At 40.8% G+C, this 26,577-nt stretch overlaps 1 long non-coding RNA gene across 2 annotated transcripts; it reads right to left on the reverse strand.

Moving 5' to 3' along the window:
- Positions 1 to 1,259: 1,259 nt before the first annotated feature.
- On the reverse strand, positions 1,260 to 26,577 carry LOC129699656 (uncharacterized). Of its 2 annotated transcripts, none has more exons than XR_008723899.1 (3): positions 26,095 to 26,577; positions 7,314 to 7,381; positions 1,260 to 7,094 (listed from the first exon to the last, which is right to left on the reverse strand). It is a non-coding gene; the product is annotated as an uncharacterized LOC129699656 (long non-coding RNA). The 2 variants fall into 2 exon arrangements; XR_008723900.1 differs by lacking the exon at positions 26,095 to 26,577 and adding an exon at positions 25,249 to 25,798.

Consider the following 26,577-nt stretch of genomic DNA (forward strand, 5'->3'; position numbering starts at 1 on the left):
ACAGAGGAGATTTACTAGAATGTTGCCTGGGTTTCAGCAACTAAGTTACAGAGAAAGGTTGAACAAGTTAGGGCTTTATTCTTTGGAGTGCAGAAGGTTAAGGGGGGACGATAGAGGTTTTTAAAATGATGAGAGGGATAAACAGAGTTGACGTTGGAAAGCTTTTCCCACTGAGAGTAGGGAAGATTCAAACAAGGGGACATGACTTGAGAATTAAGGGACTGAAGTTTAGGGGTAACATGAGGGGGAACTTCTTTACTCAGAGAGTGGTGGCTGTGTGGAATGAGCTTCCAGTGAAGGTGGTGGAGGCAGGTTTGTTTTTATCATTTAAAAATAAATTGGATAGTTATATGGATGGGAAGGGAATGGAAGGTTATGGTCTGAGCGCAGGTATATGGGACTAGGGGAGAATATGTGTTCGGCACAGACTAGAAGGGTCGAGGTGGCCTGTTTCCGTGCTGTAATTGTTATATGGTTATATGGTTTATATGGTTATATCTCTCAGCTTTGATTTAAATGAGATCAGGGACTCAAAATATCTTTGCCATTCGTTTCCTAAGGGTCATCAAGCTCCTGGACCTGTTTATTCAGTAGTTACAATTAATCCCCTAGCACATTTTCTGTTGAACTCAATGGAACCTAATTTCAGAAGTAGAAGTCAATGTATGATTGTTACCTTTTGCCTGTCTGGTGTACAATTTTCTCTATGTGTTCCTTTCTCTACTGATGGCCTGATTCCAGTTTACACGTTTGTTTTGTGATATGCATGATGCTTCTGTATAAAGAATATCTACAAAAGTGCTGGAGGGACTTAGCAGGTCAGGCAGCATCTCTGGAGAATATGGATAGGAGATGCTTCGGGCCGAGACCCCTCATCAGACTTTTAGAATCTTAGAGACTCAGTGCAAAGGAGGGTCTTGGATATTGGCTCGTCATAAATATCTCAACATTTAATACATTTTCATAAAATTTTGGTTGCTCTTTACTTAGCAACATCCTCCAACTCAAATAGCTTAGACATCTGGGTCAATGGCCAAGACTGCTGATTGTGTAAAACATCAGACTTTATTAGAAGTGTTGGAAATGAGGCCACCTAAATGAAGGTTGCAGCCAACACCTGTCTGCACTCTTCTAACCTGCTACACTCTTCTATTCAGCACTTCATGCACAGTAGACATGTGATCCTTCATAGATATGATCAGCTAGCTCCACAGCCATGGTCTCCTGGTTGATCCAGTGAAGGATCTGTTTATTTAAAGAAAAATTGCACATCAGAGACATCTTGCAGCCAATGTAAGAAATGTCATTGCTAGTGCCAAGCACAAAATGTTAGGGCTGATAAAGAATACTACTTACATTGTAAAATCCAGTCTATATGTTACTATACTCCTACTGTGAAATTTGATTAGAATCAGTCCTGCTGTAATTGTTCCATAAATACAATAATTTAGTGGTACTGCAGTTGGCAGCCACTTCATTTAAATGGATGAATAATTTAGGGATTTGATGCAAAGGGTAAGTACAAAGATAATATCTAATATCTAGCAGTAACTCAGGTGTTCCAACTCCTAAGAAATTGGATAGAAAAATAATTACATATATTGGAATTCTTTTCTAGCAATCTGTTGTTCAGAACTTTAGCTACTAACTTAATGTTAGCTATTTGCTATGTTCCATAGCTGGGGATCACCATGGTAGGACAACTGTAAGTAATTATATTTAAGAAATGATAGCATCTTATCTCTTCTGATTAGGATAATTATCCGAGAAGAACTTCACCTAACTACTTCCAGTTTTTCTGCACAGTAAAAGTTAATTTTTGACTATGCTTTTTTCATAACATCGTGATTTAATTCAATTTCATTCTTCCTGGAACTAGTTTCTGTAAAATTCTTTCCTTGTCGGATATATTGTTTGTACTGACAAATGTTCGAGCCTCGTTCATTAATGTGACAGAATGATATTAAGGTGATGAGTAGGTTTAAGTTTATTTATCCTATTGCATTTTGGTCATACTGTGAAGAAGGCAGGAAATTACTCAGTGCTAAAATGTATCTGGGAGATGGGTGCCACTGATCTTTATCTTTCCAACTATTATGTGGTTTTACTTCCAATGGGATATATGGTATATTGCACTGATTCTTTGCTCTGCAGGTTATGGTGTGATGAGTACATGTGTAAACATTAGTTGACACTGATGAAGGCAGCCAAAGAACTTCAAGTGCTAGTGTACTCCTGAAAACACCTTGTGCATTAGAACTATCCACTAAAAGCTGTCCTGATGGATAAAAAATAACAATTTCCTTCGCCAGTCTAAACCTTGAGGTAGAGATTCCATTTTATCCGGTTGTTTTAAAACACCTAAGAAGCAATCTATGGAGATTCCTACGAATCTTGTAGTACTTTGTTTTAAATAATAACAACATTATTTTTGCTAGCTGTCATCAGTCAGGTCAAGGGGTTGGTGAGTGGCTGCCATTAATCAGGAAATGTTTTGGTTACCAAAATATACAGCTATCTTCTTAAGTTGACAAGGATGGGATGAACATTTCACTATTTACAAAAAAACAGAAAAGATGTTGCGAGATCAAAATGAGAGAATGGGTCAAAAGTTTGAAAGCTTTGCAGTCTTTAGTTATGCTATATTTAAATATATGACAATGTGATCACATCAAATTTTCATGTCGCTTTTTAAAAATTTGCAAAAATTATTGGCTAATAAAATGAAGCAACAAAATGAAAAGATCGATGAAGTCTTTAGAGATTTACGTATGAACCAATGACATGACATTGACTATGCATTGTGATTATAATCTATAATTGTTTTATGCTTTTATATGTAATCATTGGCTTCTCTTCCAGTTGTAATGAGTGTTTAACATGTATAAATTGGATACCATGCACTTCAGGTAACCACAATAATAATATATGCATTTCTGGAGCATGCTTTCTACTCCATATTTTTTTTAAATTGTATGTTTTTAATGGTAATTTCAAAAACATTAACCTTATCCTACTCTTAATTAGGGTTGCAATGCAAATCTTAGTGGTGAAATCTATTTTACCAAGAATATAATTGATAAATATTTGTTAACCACATCCATTCTTTAAAAATAAGTAGATGATCAAGATCATTCATGCGTAATAGTGAATATTAGTTCAATATGAAGTGATTTGCAGAGACATAATTGTTTGTGATTTTTCAACAGCTGTTTCTATTGGAATATTTGTATCTGGATTATATTTCAGAACATTATTTTCCAAATTTTAGGAGATAATATGCAATTATTTCCTCGTAAGGCTATAATCCCATTTCTTTCTCACAATCTGTTACTTTATCTTGTAATAACTAAATAATTTGCAATTTTTCTTCCCCCATTATATTTTGAGGATTGCAAGGGTGTAAATGGTGCAGAGAAGATTGGCGAGGATGTTGCCAGGTCTAAGATGTAGGGAAAGGTTGAGCTGGCTAGGATTCTATTCCTTGGAGTGCAGGGGGAAATAGGGTGATCTTAAAGAGGTGTACGAAACCATGAGTGGAATAGATTTGGTAAGCGCACAGAATCTCTTGCCCAAAGTATGGGAATCGAGAACCAGAAGGCATAGGTTTAAAGTGAGGGGGGAAAGATTTAATAGGTACCCCAGGCATAACTTTTTATACACCAAGGGTGGTGGGTGGACGGAACGGGGTGCTGGAGCAGGTAGTTGAGGCAGCACAACATTTAAGAAAAATATAGACAGGTATGTGGAAAAGATAGGTTTAGAGGGATATGGGACAAATGCAAGCAAATGGGACTAGTGCAGATGGGATATGTTGGTTGGTGTGGGCAAGTTGGGCTGAAGGGCCTGTTTTCGATGCAGTATGACTCTATGGCTCTATGACTCTTTGTTCCTAGCCTGAGCATTCTCCACATCACAGCTTGGGCAAGTTATTAACTGCAAGATTTCTATCACCACCTCACCAGAAAAACGGACAGAAATTAATTGGATAGTGTCACCCTTAAATGTGATTTTTCCTTCAATCATGCACAGACTGGCCTATACTTAATGCCATTTCTTCTTCTCCCTCTTCACCTCCTCGCCTGAATATTGATTCTCAAACTTAACCTGAGAACATGAGACTTCCATCTAGAGAATGGATTTCATCCATTTATGATGTTTTAAGTGGGTGCTTCCATTTTGGCTGTCCACAAAACATATTGTGAAATTGGGACACCCGTGCTTTAAGAAATCGCTATGATGGTTTTATACCTTTCAAAAGTGTTAGAAGCTAGTCTGTGTGTTCACAGAGGCCAACTGATGCTGAGCTTGTGGCTGCTCAACCACTGCCAGGCTTCCGGTTAGAAACAGACATCCCACATCCCAAAGACATGTGGGTTGGTAGATGACCTGATCACACCTGCAATACCATCACCTCCTTGGTTTTCTTGTGTAAGAAAGGATATACTGACATTGAGAGGTGGTTCAAAAGATATTAATTTGAAAATTGATGGAATGAGAGGTTTGTCCGATCATAAGTGACTAAAGATATTGGATCCATATTTTGGAGATTAGAAGAGTGAGGTGTGATCTTATTGAAACAGGGTGGCACAGTGGCACAGCAGTACAGTTGCTGCCTTACAGCGTAGGTGACGTTGGTTTGATCCAGGCTACGGGTAAATTCTTTACGGAGTTTGTTTATTCTCTGTGTGACCGCGTAGATATTCTCTGGGTGCTCCGATTTCCTCCCACAATCCAAAGACGTGCAGGTTTGTCGGTTAATTTGCCTCTGTAAATTGTCCCTCGTGCATAAGATAGAAGTAGTGTACAGATGATTGTTGGTTGGCGCAAACTCAGTGGGCTGAAGGGCCTGTTTCCATGTTGTATCTGTAAACTAAACTAAACTAAACTAACTGTAAGATTCTGAGGGGACATGGCGGGTTAGACGGTGAAATAATCCCACTTGTGAAAGTTGTGAAAGGAGATATAGTTACTAGGTAAGAGGATGGTCATATAAAATTGAGGCTTCCAATTTTATATGACCATTCCAGAACTTCTTCTCGCTGAGGGTGGTGAATCACTATAATTCACTCAATTTGGGATATTTAAAGAGAAAATGAATAATTTGTTTGAAAGATTAACAAATTGTGGAATATGGTGAACTGGGAGATATGACCTGGGGCAGATCACCCATGAAGGGCAAGATAGATTTGAGGAGCTGAGTGGCCTATGCATGCTCCTACATTCTTAGGCTCTTATTCTTAATAGCTCCTAGTGTGTAGGTGAGTGTTATAATCCAGGGGGAAGTTGATGGGAACATGGGAAGAATAAAATAGGATGAGTGTCGAGTTAATCTTGATAACTTCTTGACAGATCGTGACTTGTTGAAGCCAAAGGGTTGGTTACTGTGTTGTATGATTCTAGGATTCTAGGATTCTCTTCCAGCTGGTGTCTGGAACTAGAGTGTAGGGTCTCATGTTGAGGAAGGACTAGTTGTATTGTCTCACGTTAAGGAAACAACATTTTAAAAGAGAAGAAGAGAAATTTCTTTACCTATAACTCTTTGGAATTCTGTACTTCAGAGGTCTCTGGGTGTTCAGTAATACAGTATATTTAACGCTGAGACCAATTTAATTTAAGATTCGAGGAATATGAAGAGCATATTGGGATCAGGCAAATTGTGGTTTAATTGCATCTTAATCTGGAAAATAGCAAAGCGGAGCATCAAGGGACCACGTGCTCCTCAGCCTGTTCCTTACAATCTTTAGGCTCATCTCATCCAATGCAAGGTGAGATCCTACCCTGGTCAGCTGCTCTCATGTTTCATGATTGGATTGGACAAAATTGATTGGACAAAAAGCAGTAAACACTGCCCAGTCTATCATCGGCTCTGACCTTCCTTCCATCGAGGGGATTTATCGCAATCACTGCCTCAAAAAGGCTGGCAGTATCATCAAAGACCCACATCATCCTGGCCACACGCTCATCTCCCTGCTACCTTCAGGTAGAAGGTACAGGAGCCTGAAGACTGCAACAACCAGGTTCAGGAATAGCTACTTCCCCACAGCCATCAGGCTATTAAACCTGGCTCGGACAAAACTCTGATTATTAATAACCCATTATCTGTTATTTGCACTGTATCAGTTTATTTATTTGTGTGTATATATTTATATTATGGTATATGGACACGCTTATCTGTTTTGTAGTAAATGCCTACTATGTTCTGTGTGCTGAAGCAAAGCAAGAATTTCATTGTCCTATACAGGGACACATGACAATAAACTGAACTTGAACTTGAACTTGATTGCTCATTGCATCCTCACGTTAGAGATACAGCATTGAAGCAGGCCATTCGGCGCACCAGCGATCATCCCTTACACTAGCAGTATCCGACACACTAGGGACAAATTACATTCTACAGAAGTCAATTAACCTACAAATCTGTACGTCTTTGGAGTGTGGGAGGAAAACAGAGCACCCAGAGAAAATCCACACGCTAACGGAGATAGTACAAACTCTGTGCAAACTCCATACAGACAGCACCCGTAGTTAGGATTGAACCCAGATCTCTGGTGCTGTATGGCAGAAACTCTATCGCTGCAACACTGTGCATACCCATTGCACCAACAAGATTAGGTGCATCCTCCACTAAAATAGTTGTCAGTGTCTTGGTGAAGATGCACTGGGACACAATGCTATTGATTTGATTAACTGACCTTATCAGGATCACACCCTCTATCAACTTCTGAACCCACGCGGAGCTTCTTTGCTGCATTGTTATAACGGTGTCATGAATGACAGATGCCAAATTTATAAAATGAACAATTACCAATCAAGTAATAATCAAGTAGCAAATGATTTTTAAGGAAGTGTAATAATAACTCTCAAATTGTTCATGGTTAGTTGCAGAATGACGAAGGCAAATGCGAACAAAAGTTTGTTTGGCATGCTCTTAAAAATACAAAATTACCAAAGAAGATATCAGCCATCAAATGCACACAAGTTGCTGGAATCACTCAGTGGGTCAGGCAGCATTTCTTGAGAATTTGGATAGGTGACATTTCGGGTCGAGACCTTTCTTCAGATTTCAGCCATATCGGGGAAAGAGAAGCCAGCTTTAAAGAAAACAGAAAAAGGCAATGAAAAGGAGTAAATTGCTTTCCCATCAAGACCAGAAAAACTTCAAGTTAGAGACGATCCATACAAGGAATTGTTTCTCAGTCATTTATTCAGACAAGTTGTACAGATTCAATGTATAATTATTTTAACTGCAATATCTCTTTTGTATAATCAAACTGGATATGAAACATGTCATCACAGGTTGAATCACTTACGTATAATAAACTGTTTTCTTTTCAATATTTGCTCCTTGGCAAACATCTTGATTTTTTTCTTTGAAGGCCTGCAGGATGGAATTGTTGAAACGTTACAGAAAAGCCAGGTAACAGGGTTTGCAGTAAGTCAAAATGAATCTTTGACAGGATGAATTTTTCTCGTCAACTGAGTACCTTTGACGTACTTTGAAAATCTCATCATCATTGATGAATGCATGTGATTTTCTTCCTGGCAACTTTCACCTGGGATTTCAAGAGTACCTCTGGTTTCTTTAATTTTTCTCAGAAGTTGGGACTTCGGTCCATTTTACGATTTCCTGTGTTTTTAATCAGTGTTCAAGTTTGATATTTTGATGAATGAGCTTTCAGTGGTTGGATAGCAAATTTACTTAAAAATTGAAATATCAGCCTCCTAAACAGCTGTATTAGCAGGGCATTGTGTGGTCAAACTGAAAATGCACTGATGTGTGAAGCTGTCACTAACAATTTCCCTGTAGTTCATGAAATTCTTTTTACATCTCTTGGGCTAAATTTCAACGATAGTGGTTGATAATTACCTTAAATAAAGATCAAGAGTCAGGGGTATTCAATTGTCATATGTACCGAAACGGAACAATTAAATTTGTGCTTCCAGCAGCATAACAGGTCAGTAAACACAGTACTCAGTAGATAAACATAATAAAACAAACAAAGTAAGTTTAATAAATGTTTAAAAATAATATTAGTGTAAACAAAAGAAAAGCCCTTAGTCCCTAGTGCCACCTAAACAGCTTGTAGTTCGAAGATAGATACTAAATGCTGGAGTAACTCAGCGGGACAGGCTGCATCCGAGGAGAGAAGGAATGGTGTATTTCAAAGTTTAGTTGGTATTTGTAGTATTCACTAGCCTGATTGTTATTGGGAAGAAGCTGTTCTTGAATTTGTAGGTCATGGTTTTCAGTCTCTTACTGTATACCATCGTCCCAATGGCAGGAGTAAAATGAGAGAATGGCCAGGGTGCATGGGTCTTTGAAGACACTGGCTGACTTTTGTGGCAGTGCCTTCAATCATTTAAAGATGTTAAAAACTGAGATGGAACAAAAATATTAATAACAAGGTGGGAAAAGGAAGCGAACAATAAACTATCTTTCCTACTTCAGAAAACAATTGACCTGATTGCATAAAACCCAATATTTGCCCTTCTTTGAGCCTTACCATCCAATTATTTAATTGTTTTGTCAATTAAACACATTGTACTATTTGGTAATTAAAGGTTCCTATGCAAATCAAACTAAATAGCACCATTTAGAAACACATTTGAGTATTTGATAAGACAATAGTAATCTTCCTGACTAATATTTCATTTGAACTTCTATCCTAATTGTTTTATTGAATTTTAAATTAATTGAGCATATGTTTAGAAGATAATCAATTGGGTTGATTATTTATATGATTATACCTCTTTAAAATGTAAGATATTGAATTCTACATGCTTATCTAATTTAAACACATAGCAAATTACTCAATTTAAAAGCTTTTAATTCCTGTGCATCCTTTTCAGAATCAATTATTAATAGTTTTAACAGTTTCAATATTTGTATTCAGATAATTGCAGAAAATGAAAAATAGCACACCAGAGAATGCATGATTGATTTTTTTAAGTAAAATTTCTATTTAAAATGTAGAGAACTTTTAATATAGCAAACTACCTTTTGAGCCTTCACAGGAGTATTATCAACAAATAACGGTTGCTAAGCCACAGAAGGAAAAATTATTAAAAGTTTGACCAAACACCTGAAAGAACAAAAGACAAGATATGATTCAAAAAGATTTAGGTGAGCAATTCTGCATCTTATGGCCTGGCAAGCGAAGCTTGGGCTACTATTAAGAGTGTAATCAAACTTGGGGATGACCAATTGATCAGATTTTTCAAAACTCTGGTATATCAAAGGGTTGCCAGGAATGGGGAGATTACAGAGATTGGGAGTTGGATGATCTGCAAAGCAAGTCACAAATGTTAAAATGGAAGCATTGATTAATGCAGAGTCAGTTAGTAGAGGAATGAAGATTACTTGGCATGAGTAAGAGTGTTTAAATGCCCTCAATATTACTGAGAGAAGAAAGATGGACCACAGCAAGGAACACAATGGTATATTCAAATCAAAATGTAAAACTGATATGGTGTAGATTATACGTAGATAATTCATCTCTATGTAAATGACCATCTATAAGCCTAACTCTCGACAGTGTACTGACCAATGTAATATATAGACAACATAACAGATTCCACAATTGCAAAATATAATCTCAGGAAAATAGTTTGTAATTTATCTCTGAGATGAGGAGAATTTGATTTTTCTGTCAGGAGATTGTGAATTATTAGCTTGGAAATGTTCAAAGAAACATCAGTGAGATTGCATGGTGATATGGCATTAGTTCAATGTTGCAGGGGATTGAAAGTACGAGGAGTAGGTAAAGAATCATTGGTGAGAAGTGATAGTTTGTGCAGGCAAGTGTGACTAGAATGATCAGGTGCAATTATGTTGTGTCCCATAATGGACCTTGGAATAGTCCGAAAGTGAAGCCCAATAAAATCTTGTAAAATATTTCTCATTGTTGAATGATCGGAACTTCATTGGTTTTGAAATGTTAGCCCTGCAATGCATCTTCCTGCACACTGCAATGTTGAACATCAGTCCAAAGAGTTCTTGATCTCCATCAATGTTTATACTTTCAACATGGAATGATCCAAGGAAAGTACATTTTGGGTGGAGATCAGGGTTCTTAAACTAGGTTGCACAGATCAAGGAAGACAGCGACTTTTTATATTAACGCATTAAAGTTGTAGGATTTAGGAATCATCCATTGATGGCTAAATTTAGGGGAGGTAAACAATAATACCATAATGTATAGAGTTTGGGAAGGTCATGTTGCAGTTATATAAGTCCACAGTTTAGAGTATTGTGTTCCGTTTTGGGCACCATGTTATAGGAAAGGTGCAGTCAAGGCAGGTTACATATGCATTGTGTTGGTTTTAAGGATATTAGTGTGCAGATGGCCACTTGGGTAGCTTTAGGGGTGTATGGTTCAAACAACTCCTGACTGAAATCATCAACTTATGAGGGAGTCCATTATAGGCCAAGCAGATGGCCTTTTGTTCTGGTGGGAGATGGGAGATACCATTCATTAAGGATTGCCCCTGAGAGCCTCCCATTTGCGCCTCCTGCTCTCTAGGCTCTGTCTCATGTCCTTCAGGGTCGTGATCTGCTTGCTGCTTCATCACCAATGCTGGATTTTAGCTTTGGTCAGGTAGGTTATGCAGCATATTGCACCCAATGACCAAGTCTCCTCACCTCACAGACGTACATAGATGGTGTCAGCAAATTGGTGCAGGCAACAGAGTCTGTTTTTTAAAGACGCATTCTCACAGCAATGTTGGTGTTTTGGGCTTTCATTGTACTGCACTCAGCTGCTATCAGTGTGAGAAGCCAATCTTACCACCAGTTTTGCTGCTAACAATGTTTAGTAGTGGACTGGTTATGTTGATTTACAGAGGTCTTCTTCTTTTCGTGTCCATCTTGTTACAAATGTTGACCTTGCTGTCATCGTCCGTGCTGAAATGGACACAAGCTTCCGGCAACAATCAGTGGAAGCCATCACTTGTCGCAATAGATGATGGTGAAGGCAGAATTAGCTCAGGATACTTCCAGTTTCCAGCCCCACAATCTTTGCACACCAACGGCCTGTCACGGAACTGACGGCCAAAGTGGGACAGGCCCAAGACCCTGGCATGACGGAACGTCTCACCTTCAACGGCAGCTGAAGCAGGCCAATAATCGCTGAGCTCGGCCTGGGGCTCACAGCCATTGTGGTCCGTCTCCGCCCCCATATCTACTCCCAGAGCGGGGCCAAGAAAATTGAAGATAGACACAAAATGCAGGAGTAACTCAGCGGGACCGGCAGCATCTCTGGAGAGATGCCATGGGTGACATTTCAGGTCAAGACCCTTCTTTTCAGACTGAAGAAGAGTCTCGACACGAAACGTCACCCATTGCTTCTCCGGAGATGCTGCCGGTCCTGCTGAGTTACTCCAGCTTTGTGTCCATCTTCAAATGACGTCAGGCGCTCCAGACAGCTGTGCGTACACATGTAATTGTGCCCGACCTTCGCAGGACCATCGTGGCTCAACGCGACCACGAGGTCACGTAATTTTCGTGCCAAGGACACGTAAGTGGGACTGGCCCTTAAGAAGTTCTTTCAGCAGAGTAACCACTGATGAGCAGCTAAATGCAAAGGAAAACATGTCCAGTTAATTACAGCGGCCTCTGAAGACTTTGTAAGATGTGCGAGCTGCCTTCAGTCAGTTCTGGAGTTACCCAGACGCATCAACCAATATCAAATCCCTTTAGATATGGGATAGCAAAAACAGCAAACGGTATGATTCTAATGTCCTTTTATATATTGTTATATATTGTAGAATATATTTTAGTATATTTCCAGATATTTGATGTCTGAGGAAGACATCCTGACCCGGAACATTAACTATCCATTTTCTTCAACAATGCTGAGTTACCCCAGCATTTCGTGTCTATCTTTGGTATAGACCAGCATCTGCAGTTCGCTTTTTATTGCTTTATATAAAAGTATTCGATTCTCTCCAGTTTCTCTGCAGTTCTTGCTTCCGAGTTTTACTCCAAGTTATATCCATGCGGGTGGGATGCACGATTAGTGATGCGTTTGGCATGGAAAATGTCAAATTCCCCAACTTGGATCACACATGTGGATGAAGCAATCTTGGAACTGGTGTGAGTTTGGGAGAAGTGATTGATTGCATGATTTACTCCAGATAAAGTAGGATTTTGAGTAATTACCAGCCAAAGCACAAATCTTACTGCAACCCTGCTTTCCTACTTTGAGATTTTAACATCGTTTCAAGTGGAAATTTGATCATATTGAGCAGATTTGGATCAATTACAAAATTTAGAGATGGCATTTTCAAATTTTAATCAATAGGTACATCAGTGCCAAATTTTGGGGACCAAAGCCTTTCATTCCAGGAATTCCTGAAAAACTTCCAACCCTTAATTGGGTCAGGCTACTTTTAAAGCCAAGTGCCTGCTTTCAATTCCCTGACACTTATTGTCCAGCAGTGAACAACAGGTGCCAGGGATGCTCTGCTGAGGAATCCTCAGTGGCTGCCAACTAACAAGAAGATTTTTTGATGCAAATTGTTATAAAGTTCCCTGCTATGAGGTCAAAGGAAAATATATATGCTTTTAACTCGAGAGTGAAAGCTTTTGGCCCATTGTTCATCCAATGGCAAGGAAGGAACCACAAAACTGGCCTACATGGATCTTCTTCTTGAGTATGGCGTGCACAGCCTAAAGTTGTAGGGCAACTTGTTCTAATTGATCTTATTTGATCGTGCACGCTGGGTTAATTGCATTCGTCGAAACAGGGCGGACCACGTGATGGTTGCAATCTTCCACCCCAACCACATGGATCAGTTCTGTTCTTGATTTGTGCTTCATTAGTTATCTCATGGAGGACAGCAGTGGCATTGAGGCAAGAAGTTCCAGCTGCACTAGGCTAAGGAGTGGAAAACAAGACGAGGTTGCTGTCTCTGATCCTCAGTGACATCTGCGGAAAAGATCCATGTGTGGGAGTTGGGTGAGGATAGTGTGGGGCTATACTGTCACAATCCACATGGTAGTGGAGCTTGAAATGTTCACTGTTCATAATTGTGCACAAAGAGAAAACAACATTTCGGGTGTCACAGCAGTAGAACTGCTGCCTCCCAGTACCAGAGACCCGGGTTCCATCCTGACCTTGGGTGCTGTCTGTGTTGAGTTTGTACATTCTCCCTGAGACTGTGTGGGTTATCTCCGGATGCTCAGGTTTTCTCCCACAGTCCAAAGACATACAACTTTGTAAGTTAATTAGCTTCTGTAAATTGCCCCCAGTGTGTAGGATGTGAAATCAAGAGCTAACATGAGCAGGTGATTGATGGTCGGCGTGGACTGAGTGGGCCAATGAGCCTGTTTCCTTGCTATATCTCTAAACTAAGCTTGATTTAGGTAGGAAGACATATTCATAAATGCATTGGGGAAAATAAGATCAATATGATGGGAATATTTTTAAATTACACATGTACACCAATTGAATCACAGTGAAATGGACTTGGATGATCAAATTAAGTCGATGGCATGATTCTGAAGTTCAGATCTGCAAAGGAATTTAAAACATTCAAAATTACTACAATTCCTGTTAATTATAGGATAGACACAAAATGTTATTGCCAAGCTGAAATGGCTCCAAAATTAATGGTCTAAAACATTTTCTAAAATACCTAAGTATAGGAAAAACTACTTAAGAGCAATTCTTCAAACAGCAGGTTTAATTTAGTGGCAACTGTGCACTTTAGATTCTTCAGTGCAATTAATTCTTCTCCAGACTCATTCTACCATTTAAAGTCTGTCATGCAAAGGGATTTATATTGATTTAATTTATTCACAGCATGTGGGTATCAAGGTTGGCATTTACTGCTCATCCCTTGTCACCTCTGAAAGCAATCATAGTCACCCTTCTTGAACCCATTCAACCTATGAGGTAAAAATATGCATTGTGTCAGTGAGTCACACGGCATGGAAACAGGCCCTTCTGCCTAACTCATCCATGCTGACCAAGATGCCCCATCTAAGCTAGTTCCATTTGACTCTGTTTGGCCCCTATCCCTCTAAGCCTTTCCAATCCATGTATCAGTCCAAGTTTCATCTAAACGCTGTTAGTACCTGCCTCAACCTCCTCCTATGGCAATTCGTTCCATATACCCACCACCCTCTGAGTGAAGGTGTTGTCCTTCAGGTTACTATTCATTCTGATCCCTCTCACATGAAACCCATGTCCTCTGGTTCTTGATTCCCCTACAAAAGTGGATGATTACAATAGACACATCTTCCATATTTTTGTGGGCTCAAGTAGAAACTTTGTTTGAGGAAAATATTGGTGGCTGATGTTTTGGAACAGCGTGTGCCAATAAGCTGGCGTACCATATTTTGTGTCATTTAGCATATCTGCATTGGCCAAGAATAGGGAAATAGAGAAGGATTGGCCCTGATATAGTTCTGCATGGCCTGCTGCCATCCCTACTGCTTGCATTTCCAATTGTTACGAACCTACATTCTCCGGATTTATAAAGCCGATGTTACTGTCCAAGATGATTTTTGCCAGACCCTTGGGACCTGCACAGCCTAAACATATGCAATCAAGTGATGTGGGTGGCCCGTGAAGCTTTGATAGATTGGAAAACTCTATCTTCAGTTTTGCCATTTGTCAAATTTTTTCTGAAAAAAAGCAACACAATGTGGTGGAGTAACTGTGGGTCAGGCAACATCTCTGGAGAAACTGGATAGATGACGAGGTGATGTCTCGGGTTGGGTCCTTCTTCAGACTGATTGTGAGGGTGGGGTTTGGAAGTGAAAGCTGAGAAAGAGGAGAGGCAGGACAAACCCTGGTGAGTTATAGGTTGATACAGATCATGGGGTATTTTGACAGGCAGATGTTTAGACAAAGGCCAGAAAAGAAAATACAAAGCATGCAAGATAAGGATAGAAGTGTGAATTGTGAAGCCAGAGGAAGGAATAAAGGTCGAAGGGCAGTGGGAAATGGGTGCACATCCCGGTGGTTACACAGGATAGAGGGGAAATAAGTGGTGGTGCTTTTTTGGAAACCAGCATCTGCAGTTCTTTATTTACTCAATCTTTCTCAATGTCTCTGATGTTCAAAAACATTTTACAGTGAAAGAAAAAAAATTAAAATTAAAAATAAAGTCAAATGAGAGTACAAACCACTGTTGTATTAATCATATTTTAGTGGCATATGACTTAAACGTGGGCAGGTAGGATGGTGCATCTTTGTTGGCATGGACAAGTTGGGTCAAAAGGCCTGTTTCCATGCTGTGAGGTGGCAAGCTGGCACAGCAGTAGAATTGCTGCCTTACAGTGTCAGAGGCCTGGGTTTGATTCTGCCTCGAGTGCTGTCTGTATGAAGTTGGTACGTTCTCCCCGAGACCTGTATGAAGTTGGTACGTTCTCCGGATGCTCCTGTTTTCTCCTACACTCCAAAGGCGTACGGGTTTGTAGGCTAATTATCGTGATAAAATTGTAAATAGTCCAGACCGAAAGGTCTGAATGACAATAAAGGATCTATCTATCTATCTATCTATCTATCTATCTATCTATCTATCTATCTATCTATCTATCTATCTATCTATCTATCTATCTATCTATCTATCTATCTATCTATCTAGTGTAGGATAGTGTTAGTGTACGGGGATCGCTGGTTGGCATGGACTCGGTGTGCCGAATGCCCTCTACCTTATTTGACCTTTCTTCGGCCAACAATCACCATTCAGCTGAGTGAGCTCATGACTCCTGTGTCAGTCTAAACTGGTCCAATATTCAAGGCACTGGCTGCAATAATGCTGGAGAACCATAGCGTGCCTCTGCTCCTTGACTAGGCATTTACGGTCAGACTCCAGGCCTATATATCAAACAACCCTCAGTATTTTTGTAGGCAATGTATCAGGGGCAGTTGAGGAAAGCTCTTTGTATGCATTTTCTGTGCAATGGCATATTTAATGCATATGATGCTCTGAACTGGATGTACCGGGTCTACAAGCCAAACTTACACAAACCACTCATGTTGCCATTACAACATGCTTTTTAAGGTACAAAGCAAGTTCTAGGTTTCATAGCCTAAACTGTGTGAGGTCTCCCTGATGTTTCCAGGCTGCTACATTCCTAATGCTGAAGAAAAAGACGCCCTAATTTGTCTTGGTACACAATGTGATTTTGCAGGGATTTTATCCCAGGCTTTTGATTTCTGATGATCTTCCTCCATCCACTCAAATCTAACTAAAGGATATGTCGTGGTAGTTCCTTTGTTTCCAAGGGGAATTCTGCCCTTTTTATCTGTGTTATGTCTCAGTGGAACCTGCGTCTTCGGGGAATATGTCTGAACCTTTTGCAGGCCTCGAACCTTCAGTACTAAACGAAGATGATTGATACCTGAGGGAGTTGATTACATTGTCAGTAGGATCAATCATTCCTGAAACCAAGCACTAAACAAAGGTAATGTTTCTCTTTAACCCAGTTGGGTATTGTTGGGGCCTCAGGCAAAACGGCTGCGGATTAGAGAAACATGACAGGAGTGGCTGACATTGCTCATTTGGTAACAAACTTGTCTTTGGGTCAGATGTTTGTGCATTCAAAACCACTCAAACACAGATGGGGCTCAACGCTCTACTGAGGGAGTGCTACATTATTTACGATACCATCATTTTGATGGGATCTCAAGATTCCAAGGCACTATTTTGAAAAAGGACTTGTGGTTGCCTTGGCCAATGATTACCTCTCAGTTAACGTCACTTAAAGAGATTATTCAGCTCTTGTTTCATTCCTACTCACAATGAACAAATTGGACAACATTTTTCCTCAAAGATACTTTGATTTCAAATAGAAATATGTTATATATTTAGTATTTTTTGTTGTTTACTATGGTGTTTACAGACTATGATGTTTACATATCTGTTGTGCTGCTGCAAGTAATAATTTCGTTGTTCCTGTTCAATTTCAGGCACAATAATACACTCTTACCTCACTTGACTTCATTGTTCGAAAAGCACTTTGGGATACTCTGAACAGGGTGTTAATAGCTCTGTGTAAACCCAAGTTTGCCTTTCTTGCGGTAGAAGAAGAGTCTGAAGAAGGGTCCCGACCCGAAACGTCATCTATCCACTATCCCCAGGGATGCTTCCTGATCCGTTGAGTTACTCCAGCCTTTGTATCTTCTGTTGTAAACCAGTACCTGCAGTTCTTTGTATTAACATTCTGCCTTTCTTGTATTGATTTGTTGGGTTCTTTCTCCTCCTAGTCTTTATCCAAAGAAGCCACTTAAATCAACGGGATTCAGCAACTCCTGCAGCGGAGCCTGTTTGCTAATTCTTGTCATGATCAGATATGCCAAGATTTTATTTACATCAAAATAAACTTAAAGTCACATCTGTTACAATGTTGATTTTGCCCATTAAGAATCTTATATTTAAAAATGAAATATTTCGTCCTTGGAACCCCTATCTAATTAAATGATATTAAGACATCTGATTCTATTTTAAGATTGGCAAATACGATGGACAGATAAACTATGTCACTTCCATTGTGTGAAAGACTATTCCGGAGCTCTGTTTATTTCTGGAAGGACAGTCACATCCGAGAGCTCCACTGTTTGAAGCTCGCTTTAGAGACCAGTAAGTTTCGTGGAATTGACCTGCACCTGCTTTTTCATCCTTTTCTCAGCTCTGTGTCTGATGCCGAGAATTCCACCAAAACCATCTGGCAGGTGTATTTTCATCTCTGAGGACTGGCAGTTCATTTCCCAGCAAGTAGAGTACAACGCATCCATCATATGAAGAAGGGCCGCACAGTGGCGCAGCGGTAGAGTTGCAGCTTTACAGCGCTAGAGACCCGTGTTCAATCATGACTACAGGTTCTCCATGTGATGCATTGGTTTCCTCTAGGTGCTCCTGTTTCCTTCCATGTTCCAAAGACATGCACACTTGTTGGTTAATTGGCTTGTATAAATTGTCCCTAATGTGTAGAATGGAACTAGTGTGAGGACGATCGCTGGTCAGCGTGGTCTCGGTGGGCTGAAGGGTCTGTATCTCTAAATCTAAAACTAAAACATACTTATTGTCCAATTTCACATCCCTCTATTCTCCTCTTCAAAATATGACCCATCGATCAGCCATGATCGAGTGATGGAATAGACTCGATGGACCAAATTCCCTAATTCTGCTCCTATATCTTATGGTTTATGCCTATACCTCTCTGGGAACTCATTGCTTTCACTGGGAAAAGATGTACTTTATCATCAATCGACAAGTAGAGACCTAGATGCTAAAAGTAGCTTGATGTTTATAGGAAAACCATGGATCTTGCCTCCAATCTCCTGTTATTGTTGTAGATTAATTTGTATCCTTGAGTTTTTTTAAACAACAGTCTTTGAAATTCCTGGAACTGCTTCCAACTGACTGGATGCAGCTTCCTAATCCTGGAGACAGTCTCTTGCATAGCTGTTTGTACAGGAAAGAGTACCCAGCCAACCAAATGTACAGTAATGGTGAACATTCATGGACTTGTCAGAGCAAGTTGGCATTTCAATTCACCAGGGAAGCAGCAAAAGATTTATGCTGTATGTTCTAGCCAGTCTCTTGAGATAGGCATGGTGGGTCCAATCATTGCACAGGTCGGCCTCAGTCTCATTTCAGGCTCCCTGGAGAGGCATCAACTGTATCAATCACTTTACATGCCCAAAGGGAGTTGATGAGTTCTTTACACAGCAAGCAATTTCATCACTTTCTTATTGCATGGCAAGAGGGACCTTTTTGTCAAAATGCCTGTGTTACTGGAGTCCAGCGTATTTGACTCCACAAAAAGTAGCACATGCACAATAGCAGGGACCACGTGAATTGCAACCCCCACCATCCATGTGATCCTGTGATCGACACCATGGAGTCATGGCCAAGGAGAGAGGGATGGTTGGGGAAAGGGACAGGGGAATAACACAGACCAAGAGATGGCAGATGAGGTGAGCAGATGAGGGCAGAGGTGCTGAATGACCCATATTCCTTCAAGTCAGGAGGATCCTTGCTACCCTGGAATCTTGTTCAGATAAACAACAAGGCCGAACGCCAATTATGATCACATTGTGCCATGTGAGTTTAATGTGGATTGTGCTTTATGTGTGGGCTTGAGATCTGGATATACCATATGGTATGACCCTGGATATATTGTTGCATCATCCACTGCAGTTTATTGGATGCTGTTGGCCATCAATACTTGATGCTTGGCTGTTGGCCATCAATACTTGATGCTTGATGTCTAATCTGGATATTTTTCCAGTCTTTAATATGTGCCACACAAGCATTAGGGTTTGTGATATTATTGCTGAGCAAGTAATGCACTAATCCAAGGGTTCCCAACCCGGGATAAATTTACCCCCATGAGGTACATTTTGCCTACCCAGGGGGTAAATTTGTTGATTCTGGATTTGTACATATTTTTTCTCATTGTCTAACTGTGTTTGGTTCTGGTAAACCGGTATCTGTTCATAGCTAAGTGAAATAACATTGTTATGTGCTATTAAAGTTGCCAGGGGTAAACGGGACAAAAAAGGTTGGGAACCCCTGCACTAATCTCCCAAGTGTTCAAGAGAAAAGAAAATGGGATTGTCTAAATAGAGCTGTAATGATGGCAAGTGGTGGATGCACTGCACATGTGGGTGAGCTGGAAAGGAATGAGAGATCCTTGCCGTCTGCTCTGCCCATGCAACCGGTAGAGATATTTCTGAGATCAAATTAATATAGCAAGGTTCAGAGAGAGAACAGAGCAACATAGCCAAATGTGAAGAGAGGAAGGGAATTGCAGATGCCAGTATACACTGAAGATAGACACAAAATGCTGGAGTAACTCAGTGGGAAAGGCATTGGCAAGAATAGGTTTGGACCCATATGAGGTACTAACAAACATAGCTTGTGGATTGTTCGGATTTTGATGTGACATTTTAATTCAGTGTGGCCAGAGAATTTTGTGAGGTGCACTATCTGCCATTAGGGATCAGTTTGAATCCAAGACCGCAAGAAATTGCAGAGGATTGTGGAGGCAGCCCAGACCATCACCCAAACTTTTCATTGACTTCATTTTCACCACGCTACCTCGGCTAGGCCACCAGCATAATCACAGACGAGTCTCACCCCATTCACTCCCTCATCTCCCCTCTCCATTCAGGCAAGAGTTACAGAAGTGTGAAAATGCATACCTCCAGATACAGGGACAGCTTCTTCCTGGCTGCTATTGGGCAACTGAACCATCTTCTCACCGACAGTGAGTGGTCCTGACCTCTCATCTACCCCATTGGAGGCCTTTGAATTATCTTTAATCAGACTTTACTGGACTTTATCTTGCACTAAAGATGATACCCTTTATCTTGTTTCTGTACACTTTGGACAGCTGATTTTAATAATGTATAGTCCTTTGACCGGCTGGTTAGCAGGCAAAAACAACTTTTCACCGTACCTTGGTACGCATGATAATAAACTAAATTAAACATAGTTGTGATCAAGACAGGACCATGGGTGCATGCACGGAATAAATCCACAGTGATTGTAAAGGCGGAGTGGTCTACTTTCAGCTCACACGCATGTCCCTCAAAAGGTGAGTGTTGGGAAAGTTGCCCATCCTTGTTGACTTTGAGTGTATAGGGACAAAGTCCCAGTGGAGAGCCATCTTAAACTAAGTGCATGGCTTCGGCCTTTTGACTAGGGTCCAGAGAGGAGGAGAATCAGAGGTTCAGTCCAAGTATGTGAAGACTGTACTCACAAGAGATTACTAAACAATTCAATAATGGACATCCAATGGCTGTCGTGCAATGGCAAGTAGCATGTTGAGGTGAATTCTTAAAAGTATTGTAAATGCAAGGAGGGTGCTTTGATTAATTGGGATGTCCAGAATCAGGGGTCATAGTATCAATATAAGAGATCAACTGAGTTGAGAAGAAATTTATCTATTCAGAGCAGAGTGAACCCTACCCAGGTTCAGGGCTATGCAGGTTCAGCCACTGAATATATTCAAGACAGAGATCTGTACAGGCAAATATACATATGAAATCATGATTAACCATAAGCTCATGATTAATTTGATTGTAATCTAAATTCCACATAACCATTTAACCCTGGTAACATTTCACCGTCCTTATCAAGTATGTCTGCCTCAACTCTGCTTTATGTAGGAAGGATTTACGCTGAAGATAGACACAAAATGCTAGAGTACCTCAGCGGGACAGGCAGCATCTCTGGATAGAAGCAATGGATGACTTTTCAAGTCGGGTCGAGTCTGAAGCAGGGTCTCGACCCGAAACATCACACATTTCTTCTCTCCAGAGATGCTGCCTATCCTGCTGAGTTACTCCAGCATTCCATGTCTATCAGGTCTGCTTTAAATGGACAATCCCTTAATTTAGAGGAAAAATCTAGTTCTAGATTCTAGAGTAAACATCCACCCAGTTAAGACCCCTCAGGTTCTTGTATCAATCAAGTCTCCCTCAATCCTTTCAGCACCAGTGGATGTAAGCTTAGCATGCCCAACTTTCCCCATGAGATAATCCACCCATTGCAAATATCCAAAGAAAGATCCCAACTCAACTCATCACCTGTCCATTCCCTCTCCAGATGGTGCCTGATCCATTCAATTGCTCGAGCACTTTGTGTTTTGATCAGTCTAGTAAAGGGCCTGTCCCACTTTCCCGAGTTATTTACGAATTCTCCTGAGTTTTCAAACTCGCAGAAGGTTCATAATGAATCCGTACGAGTCCGTGGATATATCGTAGCGGCTCATTATACCAGCCGTAGGTACTCGGGGCTATTTATTTACTCGTGGACATTTTTAATCAGGCTGGAAAAAACGCCCCGACTTAGCTGATGCCCCGAGTACATACGGCTGGCGTAAAGAGCTGCTAAGATATATCCACGGACTCCTGCGGACTCGTTACGAACATTCTGCGAGTTTGAAAACTCGGGAGAATTCATGAATAACTCAGGAGAATTCGTGAATAACTCGGGAAAGTGGGACAGGCCCTTAAGCCTTCACCGAAGTGAATGCAGAGTATTAACTTCCTTATAAAAGGAGACCAATACTATACACAGAACTTAGTTTAATTTAGAAATACAGCATGGAGACAGGCCCTTCAGCCCACCGAGTCTGCATGTCCAATTATCACCAGCACATTAGTTCCATCCTACACACTAGGGACCATTTGCAGAAGCCAATTAATCAACAATCCTGCATGTCTTTTGAATGTGGGAGGAAACCAGAGCGCCTGGAAAAAACCCACATGGTCAGAGGGGGAACATGCAAATTCCTGTTGAAGTTATTTTGGTGGGAGAGGCTATCCCAGTCCTTGGAAGGGGTTATGCTTAAGAAGGAACTACAGATGCTGGAAAATCGAAGGTAGACAAAAATGCTGGAGAAACTCAGCGGGTGAGGCAACATCTATGGAGCGAAGGAAATAGGCAATGTTTCGAGCCGAAACCCTTCTTCAGACTGAGAAGCGGAGGGGATAGTAAGGACTACCTGAAATTAGAGACGTTAATGTTCATGCCGCTGGGGTGCAAACTGCCCAAGCGAAATATGAGGTGCTGCTCCTCCAATCTCGAAATATGAGGTGGTCTTCACTCTGGCCTTGGAGGATGCCCAGGACAGAAAGGTCGGATTCGGAATGGGAGGGGGAGTTGAAGTGCTGAGCCACCGGGAGATCAGGTTGGATATTACGAACCGAGCGGAGGTGTTCGGCAAAGCGATCGCCAAGCCTATGCTTGGTCTCACCAATGTAGAGCAGCTGACATCTAGCGCAGACGATGCAATAGATGAGGTTGGAGGAGGTCCAGGTGAACCTCTGCCGCACCTGGAAAGACTGCTTGGGTCCTTGGATGGAGTCAAGGGCAGGTAAAGCGACAAGTGTAGCATTTCTTGCAGTTGCAAGGGAAAGTGCCAGGAGAGGGGGTAGTACGGGTGGGAAGGGACAAATTGACCAGGGAGTTACGGATGGAGCGGTCTCTGCGGAAAGCACACAGGGGAGGAGATGGGAAGATGTGGCGAGTGGTGGGGTCACGTTGGAGGTGGCGAAAATGACGGAGGATTATTTGTTGTACGTGACATAGAAACATAGAAACATAGAAATTAGGTGCAGGAGTAGGCCGAATCGGCCCTTCGAGCCTGCACCGCCATTTAATATGATCATGGCTGATCATCCAACTCAGTATCCCGTACCTGCCTTCTCTCCATACCCTCTGATCCCCTTGGCCACAAGGGCCACATCTAACTCCCTCTTAAATATAGCCAATGAACTGGCCTCAACTACCCTCTGTGGCAGAGAGTTCCAGAGATTCACCACTCTCTGTGTGAAACAAGTTCTCCTTATCTCGGTGTTAAAGGATTTCCCCCTTATCCTTAAGCTGTGACCCCTTGTCCTGGACTTCCCCAACATCGGGAACAATCTTCCTGCGTCTAGCCTGTCCAACCCCTTAAGATTTTGTAAGTTTCTATAAGATCCCCTCTCAATCTCCTAAATTCTAGAGAGTATAAACCAAGTCTATCCAGTCTTTCTACATAAGACAGTCCTGACATCCCAGGAATCAGTCTGGCGAATCTTCTCTGCACTCCCTCTATGGCAATAATGTCCTTCCTCAGATTTGGAGACCAAAACTGCACGCAATACTCCAGGTGTGGTCTCACCAAGACCCTATACAACTGCAGTAGAACCTCCCTGCTCCTATACTCAAATCCTCTTGCTATGAAAGCCAACATGCCATTCGCTTTCTTTACTGCCTGCTGCACCTGCATGCCTACCTTCAATGACTGGTGTACCATGACACCCAGGTCTCGCTGCATCTCCCCCTTTTCCCAATCGGCCACCATTTAGATAATAATCTGCTTTCCCGTTTTTGCCACCAAAATGGATAACCTCACATTTATCCACATTAAACTGCATCTGCCAAACATTTGCCCACTCACCCAGCCTATCCAAGTCACCTTGCAGTGACGGCTGGTGGGGTGGAAGGTGAGGACAAGGGGGACTCTGCCCTTGGTACGAGTGGGTGGATGGGGAGAGAGAGTAGAATCACGGGGTATAGAAGAGACCCTGGTGAGAGCCTCATCTATGGCTGAAGAGGGGAACCCCCGTTCCCTGAAGAATTAGGACATCTCCGATGCCCTTGAAAGGGGTGTTGTGTCTTCAAAATGTTAACTGTGCAAAGAGTTGCTAAGTGGTCTGAATCTGGCACATTTTGAGCTGGGTATCTAGAGGGAGGGCTGTGTAGATGTGGGCATGCCATTTAAAGAGTATGAACATCCTAGACATGATGTCATCTCAGGTTTGCACGTACTGATGCCTGAATAGTACACATGGCCTATGTTCAGCACGACAGGCTGAGAGCCATGTTGGCTGAGCAGTGAACACTGCTAACTATGCAGAGAGGGAAGGTCAGAGGCAATGACTCCCTTGTGTTGATAGGGTAAGAGGAGAAAGGGATAAGTCCAGTGTTCAGAGGGAGCCACAGTGAGAGCTGTAATGTGTTAAATCATGTGTAAGGATAAGAAGATGGGAAGCATTAAGGAAAAAAATAAATAGGGATTGCTAATTTTGAGATGATCTGGGGACAATTTTTAAAAACATAATTGCAATTATTCCAAAAGTTGATAGGATATTGATCTATATTTTAAGCCTTAGATTATAATTGGTGTTGAGTAATGTATGTGTTTATTCATGGATATATATAATTGAACTTCATGATGTGAGGTTCATTGTAAACAAAGGGTGCTGTAGAAGCCATTTATTATGTTTATTGGTATCAGGGGCACATACTGTTGAGCTGTTAAGTCTAGTTTATTTTGTGGTGGTATTTTGGCAAAGATTATAAAAGTAATTTTATGTTCAACCAGATTTATAGCTGTTCACCATGTATATATGTATTTTATAAATAATGAACGACCTATATAATTTTACACTGCATGCAAATGTTGATTGATAGCATTGACAATATATGTAGATAACTATTGCTACCTTTATAACAATAACAATATATTGCTCTGTATGTATTATGCAGGACAAATTATCCTATTCGAAAAGTAGCTGTTCCCTTGCCTGACTTTGGTGCCTGCATGTTGTACTTTGTCAAACTACAATCACACCTGCTAACAGTTCATCTACACACTAATTATTTATTGTAATTAATTTGTAGATTAATTATCAGCTACTTTGCTCTTATCCTTCTCCAAGAGTGAATCAACTGAGAAATAGATTTGGTGTAATTACATCCATTCTCAAAGAAAAAAATATCACTTACACTCGGTTTCTGTTAAAGGCATGCAGAATTCTCCACTTTGTACATCAGAAATGGAGGTGAGAACAATTACTGTAAAAGCTACCCCGAACATACTGCTGTTTCTGTCTTCCAACTAGCCAGCTTTGCTTAGTTTAGTTACAGCCAAGCTCATTATCAATATTCATTCAGAGTTTTGGCTGCAATTTGATCCTCTGCTTTGTACTTTTACTGTTCTTGCAGCATTTGACAGTTGCTTGCCTGGCTACAAGAGTAGCACAGATCTGTCACTGAAATGAAATGCAATAGCCAACACTCAATCACACGCTGTGTTATCCAGCCAGGCTCTCCTCACCGATGCTGGATTGGTTGAACATTATATACTCCAATCTGGTTACCATTTTCAAAAGTGGTAGAGCACAGATATCAACCGCAACCAATGGCATTCACAGTGAATCTTTAAAACAGTGGACACATCTCATTAGTGTTAACAAAAATACATTATGAAGTTCAGTGTTTTTTTAGTAGACAAAAAGGTGCCAGCATGCACATAACAGTTCATAGTTGACTGCTGTACATTAATATAGTTTTTACCTTTATAGAGGTGCCGGTACGCTGTACCAACACGTACTGTCACAAAAAAAGCGCCGATAATGTTACAATTTCATTTGAAGTGAAAAGACAGGATCATCAGTTTCTTGAAGTCTTCGTATAATAATTTGTAATTTAACGTTAGCATATTTACATTGCTTCACAGATCTGTTTCCAGTGAAGCAGCTTCATAATATTAAAAAGAAGATTGATGGACTGGTGCTAATTGAACAGGAAATATAAAACAAAAGAAGGAATTGCAAATTCTGAGCGACTCACATTTGTAGATTTTGTTTTTTTCAATAGACGAGCGTTCTCTTTTAACTTGAAATTTCACAGACTGAAAACCATCTGGCAGGGCTGTGGTAGAAATCGGAGTCATATTCACACATCAGTGGAACTACCTTTTGAGTAATGCATCTGCCTGGCTTGTGTAATCTCATCAAAAATAGACTCTGCTGTGATTGACAACCATCTTGTTATGTGTTGCTGAGATGAATAATTTGTCAGTCCCTGAGTGACAAAACAGCCCATGCGCAAAGACATAAGAGGATTGGTAAAGACCTGTCTCAAGTTTCATTTTAGCCTTGCATGCCTCAGCCTGAGTCCCTCTTGCCCTGTGTGTGGAAGATGACACCGGCTCGATTTCACTTTGTTGATTGACTGTTGAATGGACTTAGTCAAATAGCTTCATCATTGGGAGAGTCCTGGACAAACTTAGCACCCCCCATCAGAAACATAAGTATTTTTGTGCAGGAATTA

Source organism: Leucoraja erinacea, chromosome 8 (genome assembly GCF_028641065.1).
Source record: "Leucoraja erinacea ecotype New England chromosome 8, Leri_hhj_1, whole genome shotgun sequence".
Classification (NCBI taxonomy): domain Eukaryota; kingdom Metazoa; phylum Chordata; class Chondrichthyes; order Rajiformes; family Rajidae; genus Leucoraja; species Leucoraja erinaceus.